General features: G+C 40.2%; 1 protein-coding gene across 2 annotated transcripts in view; it reads right to left on the minus strand.

Moving 5' to 3' along the window:
* The window catches only part of thrab (thyroid hormone receptor alpha b), a 151,081-nt gene that overhangs the window by 81,165 nt on the left and 47,365 nt on the right, over nucleotides 1-22,551 (minus strand). For both annotated transcript variants that reach the window (XM_017702462.2, XM_017702470.2), the window contains one exon: nucleotides 14,794-14,868. The gene's annotated coding sequence lies outside the window, so the exon portion shown is untranslated. The remainder of the gene's footprint in view (nucleotides 1-14,793; nucleotides 14,869-22,551) is intronic.

Raw genomic sequence — 22,551 nt, forward strand, 5'->3', positions numbered from 1 at the left:
CAGGCGAACAAGAGTGGGGAGAGAGAACGGAAGGAAGAGAGCAAACCGGGATAAGGGAGAAGCAGAGTTAGGACACCTCTCAGCTCCGTGCGAATCATGCAGTATGGCTGGGAGGGATATATGTAATCAGAGCAATTAACTGATTAAACAGATAGAGTGTAATACGTTTGATATAGCAAAGAGGCCCAGCACTCTAATCCGGCTCATTACCCTTCTGTACCAACAATGACGGCTGCAACATCAAAACACACACACATACAACTTTCTCATAATTAGTATAGTGCCTCAGTAACACTGCACTGATTCTTAGGAGATATGTTCTGTGTCCCTACTTTAAGTTTTAAAATAAAGTTTTTAGACACAACCTGCCTGAAACTCCCTTAAAAATAGCTAATTCACAGAGTTTTCCACATACCCTAAATGTACAAGACATGTTTTGAAGTATAAGCTTCCTATTTCTTCTTTAGTTTAGCAGAGCAGTGGCAAGGCTAACACTGCTAGCAAACGCTAAAGCTCAGTAGTCACCCAAATCATTTCTGTACAAATATATTACCAAAACATCTTTTGACACACGCCATTAGGTTTGCTCAGACTTGTCAATGTGGATTAGGACAGATGACTTACTCTGAACTTTAACAATGAACACAACTGCAGGCAGCTACTTTAGACATGAGGGTCAGTAGTCAAGCCACCTCAGGAGCAGGAGTGCTGATCAGTATTTGTGACAATGACAGTCATAAATACTGAGGAATCTGATCCAAGGTCAGTCCTGTTTTATGAATACCAGCCCTGATGTTGTCATACTGCACTCTAAACCACATCTGCGAGTCTGTGCAACCTTAATGAAGACCTGGATGTGGTTTGGGAGAACTGAGACTTTGGTATATTTAAAGAAACAGTTCGGGCTATTTCAGTTTAGTATGCTGAGTTTAGCATTTGTTAGCACCGTTAAACTTTTAGCTCCTGTTCTAAACTAAAGAAGCAAAATCTGGACTCCAAAGCAAAAAATTTGGCTGATCGTTTCTTCTCAGGTAAGTGTAAAATTGGGTTATGCTGTATTATTCACTTTACTACTCTATTAAAAGTGGCATGATAAAGCACAATCTGACAAAACACAACAATGCTGAAAAAATGATTTAATTTGCTATTACCACTGCTGTTTGCATATCGTTGCTGTTGCCGTAATCTCCATAAAAAGTATCTCCAAACTTCACAGGAGAGGAGAAAACAGTCTTCACTCTCAACTTCAGTTAGTGTAAAGATATTTACTTTAATTTCACACAATATAAACAGCAGCTGCTGTGTTTAAAGCAGGGGTGTCCAAACTTTTTCACTGAGGGCCACATACATAAAAATATAGGAGGGGCTGGGCCACTTACTAGAAATTAGATATACAGCCTTAACTTTAGTGTATTAAAGTTAGAAAAATCAATTAAAAGACAACTTTCCATAAATGGATCTTTATTGATTTATTCAAAAAAAATTTTGGTAGCTTTTTCTCAGAACAGCAGCCTCAGATTTCTTCTTAGAAGCTTTACAGTACAGAGAAAAACAATAAAGGGGAAAATGGGACAGGTACATTTTAAACTTGTTATTTAAGTTATTAACATTCGTTTGAAACGGTTATAAACATTAACAGACTGAGCTGGACTTAATAACAGGAGTGCATATAATTTAAGTAAATTATTCTGGTGAATGTTTGCTCACATATGTATGTTGAGCCAAATAGACTGATCATTTTTTTTCGCGTGGCGTCTCATCAGAGGAATCTTTTCCTTTTCCAAGCCTCGGTAGAACTCGGGGAAGGAAAGCTGCTGATGTTGATTCTTCAGAGAATCATCACACTGGATTTCTAATTGCAGATTCTCTTCCACTTCTTCGGGATCCACCAAGAAAGGAGTCGGGAATAGCTTGATTTCTTTTTCAATGACAGAAAAATCCTGGAAGTGCTGTCTGAATTCCGTTTTGAGACACGTAATCACAGACACATATTTCCCTTTTTTTTAGTAGAAAGGTTGGCCTGTGGATAAGCAGTTCTGATCTCGGACAGTGTCGGGAAGTTGCACAGTTGTGTCTTAAACAGATTGAGCTTCACACAAAATGCTTTCATGTGCGCATAAAGTTGTGGTACAGGCTGTAGGCTCTTGTTCAGAGTGGTTAAATGATCAGGCAGATCAACTAAAAATGCTAGGTCTGCCAACCATAGAGGGTCATTCAGCTCATGAAGAGGTCGGTCCTTCTCCTGCAAAAACTGGTCAATTTCTGTCCTCAAGGAGTAAAAACGCTTCAGCACGGCGCCGCGGCTTAGGCAGCGCACATCCGAGTGATAGAGTAGATCCCCACATTCAGCATCGACATCAGAAAGGAAAGCCTGAAATTCTCTGTGGTACAGTCGCCTTGTTCAAATTATGTTGACAGTTTTCACAACTTTGTTTATTACATCTCCAAGATTGACTGTCTTGGCACAAAGGGCTTCTTGGTGAACAATGTAGTGCATTTTAAAAGCCTCACCTCCAGTCTCTTTCACCTTAGAGCACATCATAGAGGCCATTCCTTTGTGTGCACCGGCTGTAGCTGGAGCCCCGTCTGTTTTAACTCCACACAGTTTGTCCCATTTAAGTCCCATTTTGTCAATTGAGTCTGACACAGCTTCAAAAATATCCATACCCGTTGGTGTGCCTTTTAGACTCTTAAGATCAAGCAGCTCCTCTGTAACAAGTTCTCATCCACTCCCCGCAAAAAAATTAGCAGCTGTGCGGTGTCTGTGGCATCAGTGCTTTCATCGCATGCGATGGAGTAAAAATCAAAAGCCCAAGCTTTATCAGACAGTTGCAGTTTAACGTCTGACTGGTCTTGGCTGACAAGTCTTCAATGCGTCGCACAACTGTATTTCTGGACATGCTGACGTTGTTGAAGTCCTGCACTTTTTCAGGGCACATTGTTTCGGCGACTTTAACAAGGCATTGTTTTATGAGGTCTCCATCTGAAAAAGGCTTGCCATGTCTTGTGATGAGTTGGGCGACCTCATAGCTGGCTATTGTAGCCTTTTCCTGGACTTTTTGAGCACGAAAAAAATACTGTTGCTGACCCTGCAGGACAGCTACCATTTGCTTTATGTTCTGCTCTCGCTCAGCACCAGTGTAGAATGCATAGGTTTGGTTTCATACTGACGTTGTACATTATACTCTTTCATAAGTGCCACAGTTTCTGTACAGATCAGACAGACACACTTTTCCTTGAATTCTTTAAAGAAATATTCACACTCCCACCGTTTCTGAAATTTTCTGCACTCACTTTCTACCTTTCGCTTCTTTGGTTCTGCCATGTTTAGTATCTTGGGGGAAATTTTTTTGGTGGAGCAACTGCCTTGATCATCACCCCCTGGTGTTAAAACTAAGAAGTGCAATACACTTGAGCAAAAGTTGAAGTGCGGGCCATATTCTATTCTATTTATAAAATGTCTTGCGGGCCGATTAAAAATGGACGGGCCGTAGTTTGGACACCCCTGGTTTAAAGGATGTAGAAAAAAAAATCGATATGCGTGTTTTTTTGGACAACAATGACATTTAGTGTATTTTATTTTATATGCTCTTGAGCATAGCTCAGCCAATCAGATTGTAGAACTGGACCTATGTATTTCATGTTTGTTTCTCATAGGAGTCTTTGTGCATTTTACACTGCAGCTCAGCTTTCAGCACCACAATTCTTTAACTACTGCTAAGCAAAATGTCACAAAAAAGCAAAGCAGTCCAACTGTTAATGGATCTACAACTTCCTGACAAACAGGAAACACTATAGCGGTGTAGTACTTGAGCCTCTACCTTTCACACTGACTCAGTGCCAACACAGGTGCAGCACAGAGCTGTATGTGCTCTCTGTCTTACTTTAATCCCCGCTTACCAATGGCTGAACTAAGCATTACGAAGCATTTGTGCCACGTCCATATATTCTTCACACCACGTACTAATACATGTTGGAAAACAGAGCATTTTTACTTTGAATTTTATGTTCACCATTTTCTATATATTATTTTCCTTTTTTCCCAGTTTTCCCCCAGTTTTCTCCCTAATAGTCACTTACTTAATTCAACCTGATAGCTATATCTCACCATATCACACAATGCTACCAAGCTCAAACCACTCAACATGCTTGGTGGACAACACTAAGTAACGATTCCATTACGCCAGAATTATGTCACATTGCCTAACATCGTGCTGAATGAGAAGGTGGGACACAAGCTTTCCACCATAGAGTCAAGTCTTAATATTAAGGCTGTCACAGGCATCAAACAATATCATACAATGCCTACATGACAAAAATACCATCATATTTTTCATTGCAAGGGCTCATTTAAGGAAAAGACCATTTCTTCTATTAAATTGTCTTATTTAATCACATCGATTTGCTGGCTATTGTGCAATGAGTGCATACATTATTTTCTTCTACAGCTCTGTTATGTTAAGAAACAGAGCCTGACAATCATTTGATTTTCTTTGTAATGTAATGTTTCTGTAAGTACTATAATGAGGTCATTGTTGAGTCCTTGTTTATCATTTTCCAATAAAAGTATTTATGGAGTATCTGAAAAGATATGTATGTTTTTTTTACTGATCAGTTAAGTCTATTTCTATTGTTTGGCACTCAAACCTTTGCATGCAACTATAATATTAATCATATTTACAATACTATTTCTTGCTATAAGAAGAATTGTTGAGAGTTACTGCCTTTCTTCAAACTGAGCGTAAATTAATTATGTAATGTGTATCATTCTTGAAACTCAACCAATCCAAAGAACAGCAAGTCTAAGCTCATGAACAGGATTACTGCTGTCACCTCAGCTACAGGGATCACAGCACACACTCTTCTTTATCTTTCCTTTCTACTTTAGTGTGTATTTTGCTTCCAAGCCCTTGTAAATTATTTGTGATGGTTTTGCTTCTTTGGTAAGGCTAGTATTTGACAAGATAAGAAACACATTCACATGCATAGTACACACACACACACACACACACACACCCTGACAGAATCTTTTCACATCTGAACATTTAAACTGCTGCACTCTGTGTGCTGTGAATGACAATCTCCAGATTGTGTTTGCAAGCAGCAGTTCAGAAGATTAAACATTTCTAATAAGACTGCAACATGTGCCGAGGTGATTCCAGCCTGCTGGCCCAAAGTGAAGCAGTAGCAGGATGGCTGGAGTTTCACTAATTACGTTTCCTTTCGCAAAAACAGACCCACGTCAAACACTCACTCTCCAAGTAACATGTAAGATCACTAAAAGGTAATAAAAATTCAATTTAATTACACACCCACAGCCATGCTTTCTGACTTGTTATGATAAGTAAAGAAACACAGGGAGCAGCTGACATGTTTACCAAGCTCTGCAGCTTTTCATTATTCTTCTGCTCTGTAGCAGCAGGCATGACAAGAGTTGAAACAAGAATTCAGCAACATTTAAGGCAATGGGACAACACAGTTTACAAAAATAAAAAAAGACTGTTTTAAAAGAAGTGCACTCACTGCCACATGGCGTTCAATTGCAGCACTTGTCAAGTTCTCTGAGCACTACTGTGCACTACGCATCATGTGGCTATTACAGCATTAAAAGGTATGTACCTTAGCCAAAATTAACATAGGGCTGGAGTAGGAGACTTACTCTTTTAAGTGATCCTACTCATGTTAAATTAGCAACAAACAGAGAAAAACATTTAAAAACGGGTGTAGTTATTCAAAAACTCATAATCGTTATTTTTCATGTTGAACGAATAATCCAGGCTACCTCTTCAGATGTGAGCTAATACTACAGCTAACTGGTACACATATATGGTAACATACATACATACATACTCACAAATAAGCAAAACTGTAATAATTTAAAGTCATGTTCAGATATAAAAGCAGTGTTTTATTGAATTGTTAGTCTATATGTATTCTCTGACTTTCTGTGCTGAAACAGAATGAGGACCCAAATAGTGATTGTGGCTTGAAATTAACATAGTGCAATGCAATAAATCTAATAAAAGAAGCATGTTGTTTTAATTTGTGAGCTAACACTACTACCTTAGCTAAATCATAACTCCAATTCCCTTACCCTTATTACGGTTACTGTACAGTTGCGTGTCTGCTACTGGCTGCTGAATTTCCTTCAGGATCAATGAAATATCTATCTATCTACCTATCTATCTATCTATCTATCTATCTGTCTGTCTGTCTGTCTGTCTGTCTGTCTGTCTGTCTGTCTGTCTGTCTGTCTGTCTATCTATCTATCTATCTATCTATCTATCTATCTACCTACCTACCTACCTACCTACCTACCTACCTACCTACCTATCTATCTATCTATCTATCTATCTATCTATCTACCTACCTACCTACCTACCTACCTACCTACCTACCTACCTATCTATCTATCTATCTATCTATCTATCTATCTATCTAATTCCACTTCTTATCTTCTAGCTATAAAACAATAGACTTCATTAAGAGATATCAAATGACATACATTCATTAAATGACTGACAGTAAAGTTTCAGTTTTTCAGCAGCAAATTAGTACAGTGAACTTGAGTGTGAGGTCAGCGTGAATGTCCAAAGTGCTTACTGTGTGATACAGACATACTTTTTCTGTTTGTTAGGTAACATTGCACATCACTTCTCAACCAGCACAATGAGCCTTTACAGAATAGAATAGAATAGAATAGAATAGAATAGAATAGAATAGAATAGAATAGAATAGAATAGCGCACCAGCCTGGCAGCAGCCACAGCAACAATTTGTCATACATGCAGACACAGATGCACTCTGCTTTACATTCAACACCCAATGCCATAAATAAAAGCAAAGGGTTTAGACAAAAGTAAACTTCTCCCGATTTGTCTTCTTGACCACAAATGAACATAACTGATGGCAGAGCAGTGAACTGGCCCTCACTTTCACACACTTACAGTGTAACTGATATTCTGTAATGGCTCACTGACCTGACGATCGTTAAAGGTAATATAGAAGAGAGGGTGAGGGAGGGAAGGGACAACAAGCACCAGATATCCTCATCTGTACACAGATCTACATTTCATTCCAGGAAACTTTTCTTTGTTGACAGAGTAACACACTACATAGAAGGCTGTATAATATGGTCACAACTCCATATTGTGATTTGATTGTTATATACGATAATTACAATACAACTTACAAAATATTAAAAACACATTACTGCATCCTCGCAGTGATGTAGTCATAGACTGGCCTTATTTTTGACCAAAATGAGTTATGTTTGTGGATAATGTAAATGTTTTGATTTAACGAACGCCAAAAAAAGGCTTTGAATTATTAGGATAATCACAGCATATAATAAAACTAATAAAAAGTTTATTAGTATATTTGGAGCGTTCTTCAATATCAGCATTGCAAGGGTAATTAAAGCAGGACATATTGCACAGCCACAGATTTTTTATGAAGTTTGTAAACAACTGGATAAAGAAAAAAATAAAAATGTGTTATGTGGTGTGAGCATTGCATTTCCACGGGAGGATGTGCTACTGGGTTTTTGTGTAAGCATGTGTGTTTATTTTGTGTATTCTGTGTGAGTGTGTGTTGGACTACCATTAGTATGTCAAGCTTCACGGGCAAGTGTGTGTTCAGCATGGGCTTGAGAAAGAGGGACTGGATCCGAAAAGAAAAGAGAGGTCATGACAAGTGTTTGTGTTTTGAATGTATCACAGGGTTCAGAACAGCAACCGCAGACAGAGAGAGAAAAGAGCAGACGGTACAAAACAGATTCTAGTGTGAATTCTCACACACCTGACACTATGGGTGGGTGATATGGCAAAAATATAACATCATGGTACAACCCCAATTCCAATGAAGTTGGGACACTGTGTAAAACATAAATAAAAAAAGAATACGATGATTTGCAAATCCTTTTCAAGCTATAGTCAATTGAATACACTACAAAGACAAGATATTTAATGTTCCAATGGATAAACTTTACTGTTTTTTGCAAATATTCGCTCATTTTGATTTTGATGCCTGCAACACGCTGCAAAGAAGTTGGGACAGGGGCACGTTTACCACTGTGTTACATCACCTTTCCTTTTAACAACACTCAAAAGCGTTTGGGAACTGAGGACACTAATTGTTGAAACTTTGTAGGTGGAATTCTTTCCCATTCTTGCTTGATGTACAACTTCAGATGCTCAACAGTCCGGGGTCTCCGTTGTCGTATTTTGTGCTTCATAATGCGCCACACATTTTCAATGGGAGACAGGTCTGGACTGCAGGCAGGCCAGTCTAGTACCTGCACTCTTTTACTACAAAGCCACGCTGCTGTAACACATGCAGAATGTGGCTTGGCATTGTCTTGCTGAAATAAGCAGGCAAGTCCCTGAAAAAGTCGTTTGGATAGCAGCAGATGTTGCTACAAAACCTGTATGTACCTATCAGCATTAATGCTGCCTTCACAGATGTGCAAGTTAGCCATGCCATGGGCACTAACACACCCCCACACCATCAGAGATGCTGGCTTTTGTTTGTGCTGATAACAATCCAGACAGTCCTTTTCCTCTTTGCCCAGGAGGACACGACGTCCGTGATTTCCAAAAACAGTTTGAAATGTGGACTCGTCAGACCACAGGACACTTGTCCACTTTGCGTCAGTCCATCTCAGATGAGCTCGGGCCCAGAGAAGCCGGCGGTGCTTCTGGGTGTTGTTGATATATGGCTTTCACTTTGCATGGCAGAGTTTTAACTTGCACTTGATGGAGCGACGAACTGTGTTCACTGACAGTGGTTTTCTGAAGTGTTCCTGAGCCCATGTGGTAATATCCATTACAGAATGATGTGGGTTTATAATGCAGCGCCGCCTGAGGGATCGAAGGTCACAGGCATTCAATGTGATTTTCTGCCTTGCTGGTTACTTGCAGAGATTTCTCCAGATTTCTCCTTTTGATGATATTATGGACTGTAGATGATGAAATCCCTAAATTCCTTGCAATTGCATGTTGAGAAACATTGTTCTTAAACTGTTGGGTTATTTGCTCACACAGTTGTTCACAAAGTGGTGAACCTCGCCCCATCCTTGCTTGTGAATGAGCCTTTCAGGGATGGTCCCTTTATACCCAATCATGACACTCACCTGTTTTCAAATTAACCTGTTCACCTGTAGAATGTTCCAAACAGGTGTTTTTTGAGCATTTCTCAACTTTCCCAGTCTTTTGTTGCCCCTGTCCCAAATTCTTTGGAACATGTTGCAGGCATCAAATTCAAAATGAGTGAATATTTGCAAAAAACAATAAATTTTATCTATTTGAACATTAAATATCTTGTCTTTGTAGTGTATTCAATTGAATATAGGTTGAAAAGGATTTGCCAATCATCGTATTCTCTTTTTATTTATGTTTTACACAACTTACCAACTTCATTGGAATTGGGGTTGTACTTCTAGCCATTTTTATAACACAAGATACATATCATGACATTTAGCTTTTTCAGGCTAGAATGGATAAAATGGACCAACAGAACAGCATACATAAATTTGCATTATAAATTTGTAAATATAAGCAAAGAAGGACTAGGATGAAAAAAATCTAACAATTAAGTTGACAAATTAAGTTAACAAAATAAAAGAATGGCATTCCAGGGCTGGCATTCTGTGGTCTCACAGAGACAGAAGTGATCTTGCAAAAACCATGACAAATTTTGGTTAAAATATGGGTGAGAATGTTGACTTACTATGGTGTGAAACAGAGCTCAAAGCATGGGATGATGGCCAGCTTGTTAACACTGTTCAATGAGCAGCAGGCCTTTTGTTAGCCCACAGATGCACGGATATAATGTAAGTTAGCATGACTGAAAAGTTCTCCCAAAAACCTCAATTAACCATGCAGACATGGGTCACATGTGCAAAGAAGACATTACTTGTGGTAAAAATAAACACTACACCTCTTGAAAGGGAAAATAGCGAGCTGAGGGCAGCTTTTCATCAGCTGATTGTTTTGTTTGTGATCACATTAATTGCATTCAGGACGTAAAAGAACACAGAGGTGTTCTAGAAGCATTGATGAAATCCACAATGCACGCAGAAAAGCATAGAATAGCATAATTTCTCAGAAAAAGAATAACAGGCCATCACTGTTATTCCAAAACCTTGTAATGTCAATGTGCTGCTCTAAATCTGCCCACGGTTAACATGAGTGAGATGCCTCAGAGTGCAGGGCAAGAGTGAGCGCTGACAAGAATGATCCATGACAGTCCAGTGCAAAGAAAGACAGAGAAAGATAGGCAGAAGAGCAGCTGCTGGGAAAATCCAGAACAATTGGAGTGAGAAAACAATGTAAGTGTAACTGAAAGAGAAAGAAAGAGAGGCAGAGAGTGAGAGAGCAGAGTTTTGGAAGATGTACCCCAGCCAGCCGTTGGCTGTGGGAGAGCTGTGATGGATGATAGAGGAGTGTTCTGTTGGTGGGTGCCCAAACGCTGGTTTGAGAGTGAGATAAGCACAACAGCAGTAGTGATGACATGCAGGTGGCTGTTTGGTTACTTCCAGTGCTGCTTATCAGCTAAGCCTAGAAACTGAAGAGCTCAACTCCCCATACTAACACACCTAAATGAGATCAAGTGGTACATGTTTAGTACACTGATACGATCCACACGCACTCTCAGTCTACACAAATGCTGTGATGTCCATAGAACATGTTAATAATCACTATCTGAAGCAGACCAGGTATGACGTGTCAATGTATTTTTTACAGATCTCGTCTATTTCCTTAAATAGCTCTACAAGCTGCTCCCGATTTTCCCTTGCATGGCCTTTTCACTGTGTTAATGTTGTCAGCAGGTCTGCCATCCTCCAGTTCTCATTGAGCTCCATATACTTGGTAGGTGAAGTGTTCTGAATGATTGTGATGAAGAGGAAGACGCTTTTCAACACAGTTGAATTAATAACTGCAAAATCAGAGCTGAGACCATGGCAGCATTTTTATCAGTTATGATCTTGTGGTGTAAAAACTACTGCTTGAACATATAAACAAGTCACTTAAGTTCACAGAAAAGTTTCTAATTTCTCAAGCTGAGGCACTAAACTATGATGAAAAAAATCTGGACATAACATTTAATACTTGATGAATAAATAAATGAGTAATTTCTGTGATCACACTAAACTCAAACTCAAACAATTCCCACACAGACCACTGCTTGTGGTTGAAACCTGTACAGACTTCAGGATGTATTCTTTGATTTGGTTGATATTCTGTTACCTTTATTGCACTGTATATTTATGATGACTGTTTAACGTCTAACCCAGCACCAGTCTTATTCCAAACTTAAAAATTTACAGTAACTAAAGGAAGTCATCTTTGCTGTGTTTTACAGACTAAACAAAAAGGTTTCCAAAAGTAGCAGCACCACTTGCCTTCTGGCCTGGCGTGGCAGAGACTATGACACCTCATAAAACTGGCTTACATTCACAATCTCAATTTCTCTGGCACCATAAGGGCCAGCAGGGAGCTGAGACACAAAGACCGGCTTCTATGGGAAGCCCATGCCCCACTGGCACCCTATGTCAGGCCCCTGCCCTCCGTAACCTCTGAAATGTCCCAACAGATGGACTAGATCATCGTTGTCTAGTTTTTGCATTTTTGGGGGGGGGGGGGGACTGTGGAGGTGTGGAGTATATGCGTCATGGAACAGCAACACCTCGCACATACAATGCCGATGCTGACTTTATTTTCCCTCATCATGCTGGGAGCTCAGGGGTCCTAGCAGTATGGCAGAAGGTGAGATTTATGAGGTGTTAAGAAAGTTCAGCTGTAACCAAGCAACAGGCTGCAAACTATGACCACCCCCTCCACAAATACACACATCTCCCCCATAACAGCCCTGTACCCCAGAGCAAAAAAAAAAAAAACTGATGGCTATAACATCAGATTTAGGCCCCCACCAACTACAAACACACCTTCTAAAGTATCCCCCTAGTTATGTTCTGCAATAAAACACCCCCAGTCCTGCTTTTCTACATGGAAAATACATCTCACTATCAGGCCTGTCTCTGGATTCTATACCATAACACTAATTACATTACAGAGAGAGAGAGAGAGAGGGAGTGAGGGGAGGAGAAATAGGGCCAGAGAGGGAGAGACAGTGGGAGAGGGAGGGAAGGAGGGAAGGAGAAAGGGACAGAGAGAGGGTAAGCGAGGCAAAGCAAAAGACAGAGGCAGTGAAGCCCTAAAAGTTATTGCTTTTTCCTACTGATCCTCCTCTCCTTCATGACCCGGAAACCAACTTCATGCCACTATTTTACTGGCTGTCCGAATACCAGAGGAGACGACAGAAGCCGATTAAAACACCCACTAAAACAGCCTGAAGCGGAGGATACACCAGTATATGCTACCCAGGGAGACATTTACAGATTAAAAATTCAAAATTTTTAATTCTGTGTTTAATTTGGGTTTATACCAATATCAATGTTGTGTTTTTGTACGTTGTGTAAAATAAACTAAAAAACATGAAACAGGAAACCACAAAACACACATGAATAGGCAGGCTTTGTGTGGTAGGTGAGGGCGTGCTTTCAAGCAAACGTTGTGATTGGCTCATTTCATCTATAGTTAACATCAACTTTAATGAAGTTGAAAGGAGTGAGGTGTCCTATTTCCCCGAGTTCTGCTCGTTCTCTCCATTCCTCCTGCTCAATTCCTCTCCTCAGTTTCACCACATTCTTCTGGGGTAGAAGAGGAACAGGAGGAAGGAAGAGGAGGACAGGAGCAATAACAAAAGTTTCTGGACACAGCAGAGAGCAGAGAGAGAGGAGTATAAAGGGGAAGAAAGAGGGAAAGAGAGAGAAGGAAATAGGAAGTAGAGAGAGGGGGAAAGTTTTAAATACACAGTGAAGAAGCGAGAGATAGAGGGGATATATAGGAGAGAAAGGGAGGGAGAAAGGGAGAGAGAGAGCAAGGAGGGGAGAATGAGGGAGGGAGACGGGGGGGCAAGAGGGAAGGAGGGGAAGAGAAAAGTAGCCGGTCTGTAGGTGGTGCAGGGATAAATGGCTTAGAGACGCTCAATAAGCCTCCTTTTCACTTGATTGTTGTTCATTAATATATATAATAAATCAGAAATGAGTAACAGAAGATGAGCTACAAAAACTTTCATGGTTTGTCCATGCAGCTTCAAGGACTTTTTGAGGGTAACTAAAGGAGCTGAGACATCCTGGGCATTTTGCAATCAGTCATCTCAAACACAAGCCTCATGCACAGCTCTGAGAACAGGACCCGCATTTTCCTGGAAGTCCAATTACCACATCCATCAAAGCATTGTGCACGGATTTGCTGGTCTTAGGCTGAGAGGTTCGGCATTAAAGAGACTTACTTCATTTACCCTGTTTTTCTTTCCTCTGCACATGAAGCTTTACTGAAATTGACGAGTCTGTTATGAGTATGTGGGGCAGTATACATATATAAGGGACCTGGGAGGTTTTCCCTACAGCAATTGTATGAAACTGTATTTGGCTAACATATTTGGCTCTACTGTTTCTCACTGCTCTTAGACTAAGTCCAGGATTAGACTGCAATTACACCTCTTGTTTCTCACCAGAGTGGAAGAAGGGAGAGATACAAAGAAAGACAAGAAACCAAGACATGAGCAGAGCAGCTGCAGGGATGGTCAAAATTCAGCACAGTAGAGAAAGACAAAAAAACAAAAGCATCCAGGTGAACGACACTGTAACACTCCATCAAAGAATTCTGGCACGACTGATTGATTATATTACACTCAGTAACAATAAACGCACATAAACCAGAACAACATGTGTAGGGAAAAACAGCTAAAGGTTTGTAACTCTAAACTGGTGTTGAATGCCTCTGGGGGGAAGGGGTCCCACACAGGGAACAGGGTGGGTTTTCAGGCAGACTGTACTGTATGTCTGGACTCAGAGACGCACAGTGGAATTCAGACAATGTGCATTTTTTATTTCCTGCTCAGGACTTGCCTGACTCGAACCACTAACTGGAAGCACACATCATAAATCTCTCAGCAGAAAATGCAGAGACATATTCCAATTTTTACAGTTTAACAGAGCACAGTCAATGTATAAGGAGCATTTAAACACTGGTCAAAAAGGCCCTTATGCTACACTAATTTCTTCACTGAAGTGTTGTTGGTTTTTGGGACCAATGACACATTAATTTTTATCCCTTCTAATTAAACAAGCTATTTTTGTCAAGACTGATATATGTAAATAACCTGTGTACTGACTCATTCAAAAAGCAGTCCAGGCAGAAACACCCATTATAATTTCAGTGTGAATGGGTGGGGCTAAACTGCTGTAGACTGAATATGCGGATGTACATAAATGTGTTGGTTTGTGACATCATTAAAACAACTCAAAACAGGAAGGTTTTTTCAACTTTTTTCCACATATGTAGGATGAACAGCATGTTTTAACTCTTAATAACTAATTACTAATAATTTTTACAAACTACACCAAACTCTTTTATTTTAAAGAAGAGATTAAATCTAGTTTTCCATGACTTAGCTCCTTTAAACAAAGAACTGACAGTTAGAATATTGAATTGATTACCATGAAAAAGTAACTGAAATAAGTCAACATTTCTACATGTCTTAATAATACAGGTATTCTCTGGATGTCCATGCTTTCTTTTTCCATGTTGTGGGCATGTATCTGAATGGAGTGAAGCTGTATTTACTAGTTAACCATGTTCCAAATGTTACGGTGAGTGCCCAAACACAGCATGTATACCACTAAGCCAGCGGCAGAGGGAACAGGGAACATAGTGGTGGTACCTACCAGTGCCCTGCAGGGAGGTGTGTGCGGTTAATGGCTTCCTCAGGCCTTGGCTTTCGGAGACTTCTGGTTGCCACCCTGAGAGGAATAAACAGAGGATTGTTGAGAAGGCAGCAGAGGAAGACTGCAGCATATGGAGAACAAAACAGGCAGCATATAGGCAAATACAATCAACCCCCTCCTTCCTACACTCTTCCCCAGAGGGGTTCACTACAAAGCGAGCTAAGTTTGGGTTCAATTTAAGGTGATCCATGTCACGATAACAGCTTAATTCTTAAACAAATAAATTACCATCGCCCCCCACATCTAACCTGCTCTGTAAACACCCTGGTCAAATCACGTTTTATTTAAGTAATAGAACACGAGAGGGAGCGTGTTAACGCGAAACAATCACGGCTGTGATTTGGTCAGTGGAGATCATCATAGCAGCCGTGATGTTATAGCGATAGCACACAACCTTGAGTGTTCCAGGTTTTAAAGTTAGCGGTTTCTTCTGCCGAATTATAGTTCCTTAACAAGCAGTCTGTTACTACGTCAGAGTAACGAGCTCCGCTCACTTGCTGCATAGCCAGCAGTTCGTTCCTCAGCTCCTGACACAGACCAACAATCTTCTGAGTCTGACCAAATAGGCTGTGGGTCAAATGTGATCTTTAAAGTGTCCATTTTCTGTTTGTTTGCAAAGTAAGAATATATATATATATATATATATATATATATATATACACACACACACACACACACACACACGCACATACACAAGCACACAAAACCCCAATTCCAATGAAGTTGGGACGTTGTGTAAAACATAAATAAGAACAGAATACGATGATTTGCAAATCCTTTTCAACCAATATTCAAAGACAAGATATTTAATGTTTTTTTGCAAATATTCACTCATTTTGAATTTGATGCCTGCAACATGTTCCAAAGACAGGGAAAGTTGAGGAATGCTCAAAAAAAACCTGTTTGGAACATTCCACAGGTGAACAGGTTAATTGGAAACAGGTGAGTGTCATGATTCGGTATAAAGGGAGCATCCCTGAAAGGCTCAGTCGTTCACAAGCAAGGACGGGGCGAGGTTCACCACTTTGTGAACAACTGCGTGAGCAAATAGTCCAACAGTTTAAGAACAATGTTTCTCAACGTGCAATTGCAAGGAATTTAGGGATTTCATCATCTACAGTCCATAATATCATCAAAAGATTCAGAGAATCCGGAGAAATCTCTGCAAGTAAACGGCAAGGCAGAAAACCAACATTGAATGCCCGTGACCTTTGATTCCTCAGGCGGCACTGCATTAAAAACCAACATCATTCTGTAACGGATATTACCACATGGACTCAGGAACACTTCAGAAAACCACTGTCAGTGAACACAGTTCGTCGCTCCATCTACAAGTGCAAGTTAAAACTCTGCCATGCAAAGTGAAAGCCATATATCAACACCACCCAGAAACGCCGCCGGCTTCTCTTGGCCCGAGCTCATCTGAGATGGACTGACGCAAAGTGGAAAAGTGTCCTGTGGTCTGACGAGTCCACATTTCAAATTGTTATTGGAAATCATGAACGTTGTGTCCTCCAGGCCAAAGAGGAAAAGGACTGTCTGGATTGTTATCAGCACAAAGTTCAAAAGCCAGCATCTCTGATGGTGTGGGGGTGTGTTAGGGCCCATGGCATGGGTAAATTGCACATCTGTGAAGGCACCACTAATGCTGAAAGGTACATACAGGTTTTGGAGCAACATCTGCTGCCATCCAAGCAATGTTTTTTTCAGGGACGTCCTGCTTATTTCAGCAAGACAATGCCAAGCCACATTCTGCACATGTTGCAACAGCGTGGCTTCGTAGTAAAAGAGTGCAGGTACTAGACTGGCCTGCTTGCAGAAAATGTGTGGCGCATTATGAAGTGTAAAATACAACAACGGAGACCCCGGACTGTTGAGCGACTCAAGTTGTACATCAAGCAAGAATGGGAAAGAATTCCACCTACAAAGCTTCAACAATTAGTGTCCTCAGTTCCCAAACGCTTATTGAGTGTTGTTAAAAGGAAAGGTGATGTAACACAGTGGTAAACGTGCCCCTGTCCCAACTTCTTTGGAACGTGTTGCATTGCATCAAATTCAAAATGAGTGATTATTTGCAAAAAACGATAGTTTATCCGTTTGAACATTAAATATCTTGTCTTTGTAGTGTATTCAAATTCAATTGACTATAGCTTTGAAAAGGATTTGCAAATCATCGTATTCTTTTGTTTTGTGTGTGTGTGTGTGTGTGTGTACACAGACAGAGAGAGAGAGAGAGAGCATAAAAATCAACAAAACATGTCATTTGACCAAGAGCATCCAAAGTTTTGTATACAATTCTACAATGAGTGCAATGCTTCTTAGTAAGATCCTGCACTATTTTATTAAGAGGTAATAAAGGTTTACATTTCTGACATCACATCAAAATATCTTAAGGCATTATGAAATACCCGAATAGATTTATTTTGGAATGATTCAAATTCTTCAAAAATTCTTCAAAATCTGAAGACTTTAGGAAATGATTGTAGGAAATGTTTACACAATGTGCAATACAAGCATAATTTCCCTATTGAAACTAATATTGAAACCTTGAGTATTGGTTCCTAAAAATAGGCTATGATACTCAAACTATTCAAGCACTCCAGAGGACAAAATGCACAACATCATCACTTCACACATCGTGAGTGAAGTTATATATAATCCAGCTGATATTGACCTGATACCAACACCTGGTACAGGATTTGAGCCATCTCTGGAATACACTACAGCTCTTGCTGGGGGGTTTTTGAGATGTGAACAATTTTGTTCACATGCCTCCAAAACGAATAAGTCACTGTTGAAAATATATACAAAGTATGTAAACTTTAACAAGTAACACCACCCACACAGTGACTCACGCTACACCTGCACTCCCCACCACCTCTTCGCACAGTGCCTGCACCTGGGCATGACGCCACATTCACAATTCATCTGATGTAGATAATTCAAACTTAACATTAAATTACTGCAGATAAGGTCTTACTTCAGTGTTATCACTAAAGTCACTGTACACTAAAGTCAGTGTAATCTGATCTTATTCGTCAGAATATCAGGTTTTACATTTACAATAGACCGCTCAACAGCACTCACTCATCTGCCTCTGACAAGTGAATACTCAGCACCACTGCCGGACTTCATTTGGCCGTATCCAGCTTGGTGACATCGATCAAAAACATAAGGCTAACTGCAGCCAGCTATAAGTCAGTCCAGAGCTGGAAGGAAGATAAAATGCTCACAGCTCCTTACAAACTCTGCAACAAGCAGCTTGTTTACACAGGAAACGTGTCTCTTAGGCAGTGCTGCACCCCTTTCAGAGATACAGCATGTTCTTTTCTGAGGTGTGGTAAGGCAGTAAATATTCTTCTATAGCTGTCACACAGCCAAATTCCAACAGCTGCAACAGGTATTGGCATGCAGATTCTAGACATGTGTGTCATCTAGGAACTGCACAGTAGGCTTCAGCACTAATGACCTGAGTAACCGCGATGCAACCCCCACCTGAACATCACAATGCTGGCCCAAAAACACACTACTGCCTGCAGAGCTGCAAGCTAAAAATAATCTTTAGGTAAATCAGTTGGTAAATCAAGTTGGTGTTTTCTGGCATCCAATGACCTGAGCAAAACAAACACTTAAATACAATTCACTGATCTAAATCAAACACTGCCAGTGCGTCAGTTTCAATGGATCGACTGAAGCAAAACAGCGTAAAGTGATGCTGTCCGTCACCACCGGTGACTAAATTGAAAATGGAACCAAGGAACCAAATTTCACAAGCCGGAGTTCCATCGCAGCTGTGGTCCACAGAATAGCCTTGATAACTGCAGTAGAGTCATAACTCCTGACCTGAAATCAGCTGTCAAGCTGAAGTCTGAATCATTTGAACAGTGAGCTAGAGTTGAGGAAGGCAGCTATCGAGGTCAGCCATGGCAGTTTGGATGCAACACTCGCCACTTTCCCCAAAACGCTGAAACATGAGAAAGGGATCTTATGTGAGATATCTAAAGTATAACCCTGAACCAACAGAGCCCACCTCATCAGCCTTTGGTTCAAGTTATATATGCAGTTCATAAAGACCAAAGGGTCATGGTCACGACTGGCCAACAGCAAAACCAAAGTTTCATTTTCAATAGTCGAATAATTTAACTAACATTGAGTCAACTTATCTTGCGATCATCTTCCTGAGAGAAACTGGCACCTGCTCGACTGAGTTGACTTTGAATTTAAAAGCTCTTTCAACGTTTGGTGTTGCAAGCACTAGAGCACAACAAAGCACCAAATTAAAACACGGCAACTACTAAGCTAGTTAGTAAGAGGGGCAACAGCTGTAGCGAAGCAAAACCCTCTGTACTGTCCATTCCCAGAAAATGCCATAGCTCACATTTCATACTGGGCACAGGAAGATCAGACACACTTTTGTACCCACCTCTTTGCCCAAATAAACGAGAGCTGCTTTCCAAAATTCACATTTTTTTCCAAATTCAGAATGACAGGCTTCTTCAAAATGTTTAAAAACAGCGCAAAGTGTTTCTTTGTGCTCAGACCAAGCAGGAGAGTACAAAACGACATCATCCAAACATGCCTCATCATTTTCTTATACCTGACAACAAAATTCATGAGCCAGTGAAACATAACAGGGGCATTCTTCATGCCAAAAGCCATTAAATACTGCAAAAGATGATGAGATGTAACAAATGCAGAAATCTCTGAAGCACGCTGTGTTAGCAGGACTTGCCAATATCATTTTAAAAGGTCCAATTTACTCACTTGAACTCTACTACAGATTACTGAAAAGATGCCACAGTTCTGTAGATCTAGCTTAGCTTGTAAACATCCTGTTATAATAATATCAACTAAGACTTCCAGGTGCTGTAACATTGGGTGCCATTTATTTTTGATTCCTTTTTCTCTCGTCCACCAGTTGGAAGAGAGGGGAGGAGTTTGCATTTTATTTTTCCTTTGTTTTGCCTGAGGGCAGTGTAACGTTTGGGAGCAATGAGGAGGGCGACGCATGAGCGAAGACAAGCAAGATTTAGTATGGGCAAATCCATACTCAGGGTCAAGACGGTCCAGGGTCAGGTAGCCAATACAGAGAGATTGGGGTACAGACATGATAAACAACACAGAATAAACAAACAATTCAAGACAAAGTCCAAACACTTCAAACAATACTAACACCTCAAACAAAGTCCAGCAAGGGACTAGGGAAAACACAGGGCTCAAATACAACAGGGATAACATGGTAAACATGACACATGTGTAAAACAGGTGGTTACAATCAGGGGTGGAGTCAAGAAACAAGGGGGCAGGACAGGGAAGAATCAAAACAAAGAAAGCACATGGACAAGTAAACAAAAGCACATGGAAGACTGAAACCAAAACAAAAGCACATGGATGACTGGGAGGGGCCAATCGTGACAAGCAGAAAGTTTCATGGGTTAGTCTTTTATTTTTTGTGTTTGCCTTAGCCCAACCTGACACTGTATCTCTTGGTGACTGAATCTGTTATTAATATATTTTCATGTAAACTTTAAGTGAGCTGCAACGTCTTGGTAAGAAAAAGAAAATACAGCGTTTTGGCTTTAATCTGACTTTGCGTACTGTTCCTTTATTTTTATGTTGTTAACTCTTAAACCCTAGACTCTAAAACGGGGTTACTGTCTCCGTAATGCCAGTGAGGTAGTAACAACCACACAAATTATTTAACACTGTGACTGTACTAATTACCCCAGAGGGACTATATGACACTAGGTGGAACAAATTTGCACTACTGTCTGTTTAAAATAAATGAAAAGAAACCTAGCTTTATGCATTTGGGTGTTTTTGTTGCTTTTTCCTGTTGTACCAAACTCATACTGAATCATGATGTCCAAACCATGGTGTGAACGAAATGTGACTTCTGTGTACCATTACAGCCCTAGTGTTGGCCTAGAATGTATTATTTAAAACACATTTGTGTGTGTATATGTGTGTGTGTATATATTACATATTCAGTGTGGAAAGGTATATGTAGGGCATTGAAAGGCAAAACAGTACCCAAAAAAACAAAAAAAAAACATATTTCAAAGTTTTTAGTATTATGATGAACACTGTGATGGTAGGCATATGATGAAGTTAAAATAAAATAAGCATAATATCAGACAGAGTTCAGAAGAGACCCACTTCTAAACTAATTCACACACTGAAAAACAAAAACTAAAGTTTTCCTCCGAATTTATATCCTACTGTAGTTAGTTTGGTAGGGGACAGTTTTGATTTAGTTTTTGAAAATGTTGCTTTTTTATTTTTATCTTTAATAAAGCTATCACTAGTTTTCTTTTCAGTAATAGTTTTAATTAACTGCAATTACCCTGGCACGCCTTTAGACATATGTAATGCTTGTCTGTTCTGGTTTGTTGTGGTCTATATAAAAATCTTTATTATTCAGAAAATAGTCATTTTGGACAGTAAGTAAAATGGCTACACACAAGGACCACTGGTTTCTGTCACCATGACAAATATTATTATGACTGTAAAGAAATCTGAGTCAGTTTCTCTATAATGCACCATTTGACATAAAACCACTCTGAATGACTCAGATTACATTGAAATGAGTGAATCATGGAAAAATTCTGAAAATCCTCAATAATTCATCTTTAAGTTAAATTAGGTGTGCATTTGAGTAATCAAACACAGCTCTGTAGTGGCTGGGCTGCTGTGAGGAGAAGAGGACACCTAAGCAGTCTTATTCTGATCATTTCACAACAAAGAGCTTTTTTGTGAACAAACAACTGTTACTTTTTAGTGTCCTAATTTTCTGTATTATTTTACAGTGTCTTTATAAGCAAAAGCAAACTTATTCTCCAGATAAATAGTTTTTAAACAGTTTTCTGTCTCTTTGCAAGGCGCTGTGGATTAGGGAGGTGTCGGGTCTGTCCATAACTTTCCACCCCTGTCTGGAAGGGGAAGGAGGACAGATGATGAAGGCGCGTGGGCCGGGACAAAGGCAGAGGATCAGGGCTCGTGGCATGTGTAAACAGCAGAGGGGAGCAACGGAAGTGCAGGGATGAGAACAGCCTCTTGACATGGCTAATTTGTGGCTGATTAGCTGGGGTCAGAGTTCAGCTTGTCTGTTTGTTCAAAGGACCTGCTCCCAGCTCCCACACTCAGAGAGAGAAGCGTGCCAATGGTTGTCTGCTCCACAAGCACCAACCAATGCAGTTAAACAGCTACAGCAAAACGCTGCTATAATAACCTTGTGCACTTGGAAATCAGCACAATTATGCACTGACTGGCAGACGCACACAAAAGGCCTGTAATCTAAATGCCAGACACTGCAATAGTACAGCGTAATGTTATTCAAAAGCTATTATAGCTCATCTTCCTTCATAAAAAAATCCTGTCTTTACTATAACAACCCAGCCATTATATGATCATAAAGAAGACCATTATTCAATTGCCTTTCTTTCTTTTGTATCTGAGCCTTATTATTGTTATCGTCGGTGGTTTTTCTCTTCATCAGCACCATACGCGGCGTGAGCGGGAAGGCCACACACAGATGGAAATTCAGAACTGTGATGGCTCTCCGACGCGCCAGGTTATTTTTTTTCTTTCACCTCTAAGCAGTAAAACCACAGGGCTGTCCATCACATCGCAGCAAAGGCGAAGTGTCCACAGGGCAGGCGAGAGAACTCAGCCAGAGAATGAGGATCACCACTCTGA

Source organism: Pygocentrus nattereri, chromosome 13 (assembly GCF_015220715.1).
Source record: "Pygocentrus nattereri isolate fPygNat1 chromosome 13, fPygNat1.pri, whole genome shotgun sequence".
Taxonomy (NCBI): Eukaryota; Metazoa; Chordata; class Actinopteri; order Characiformes; family Serrasalmidae; genus Pygocentrus; species Pygocentrus nattereri.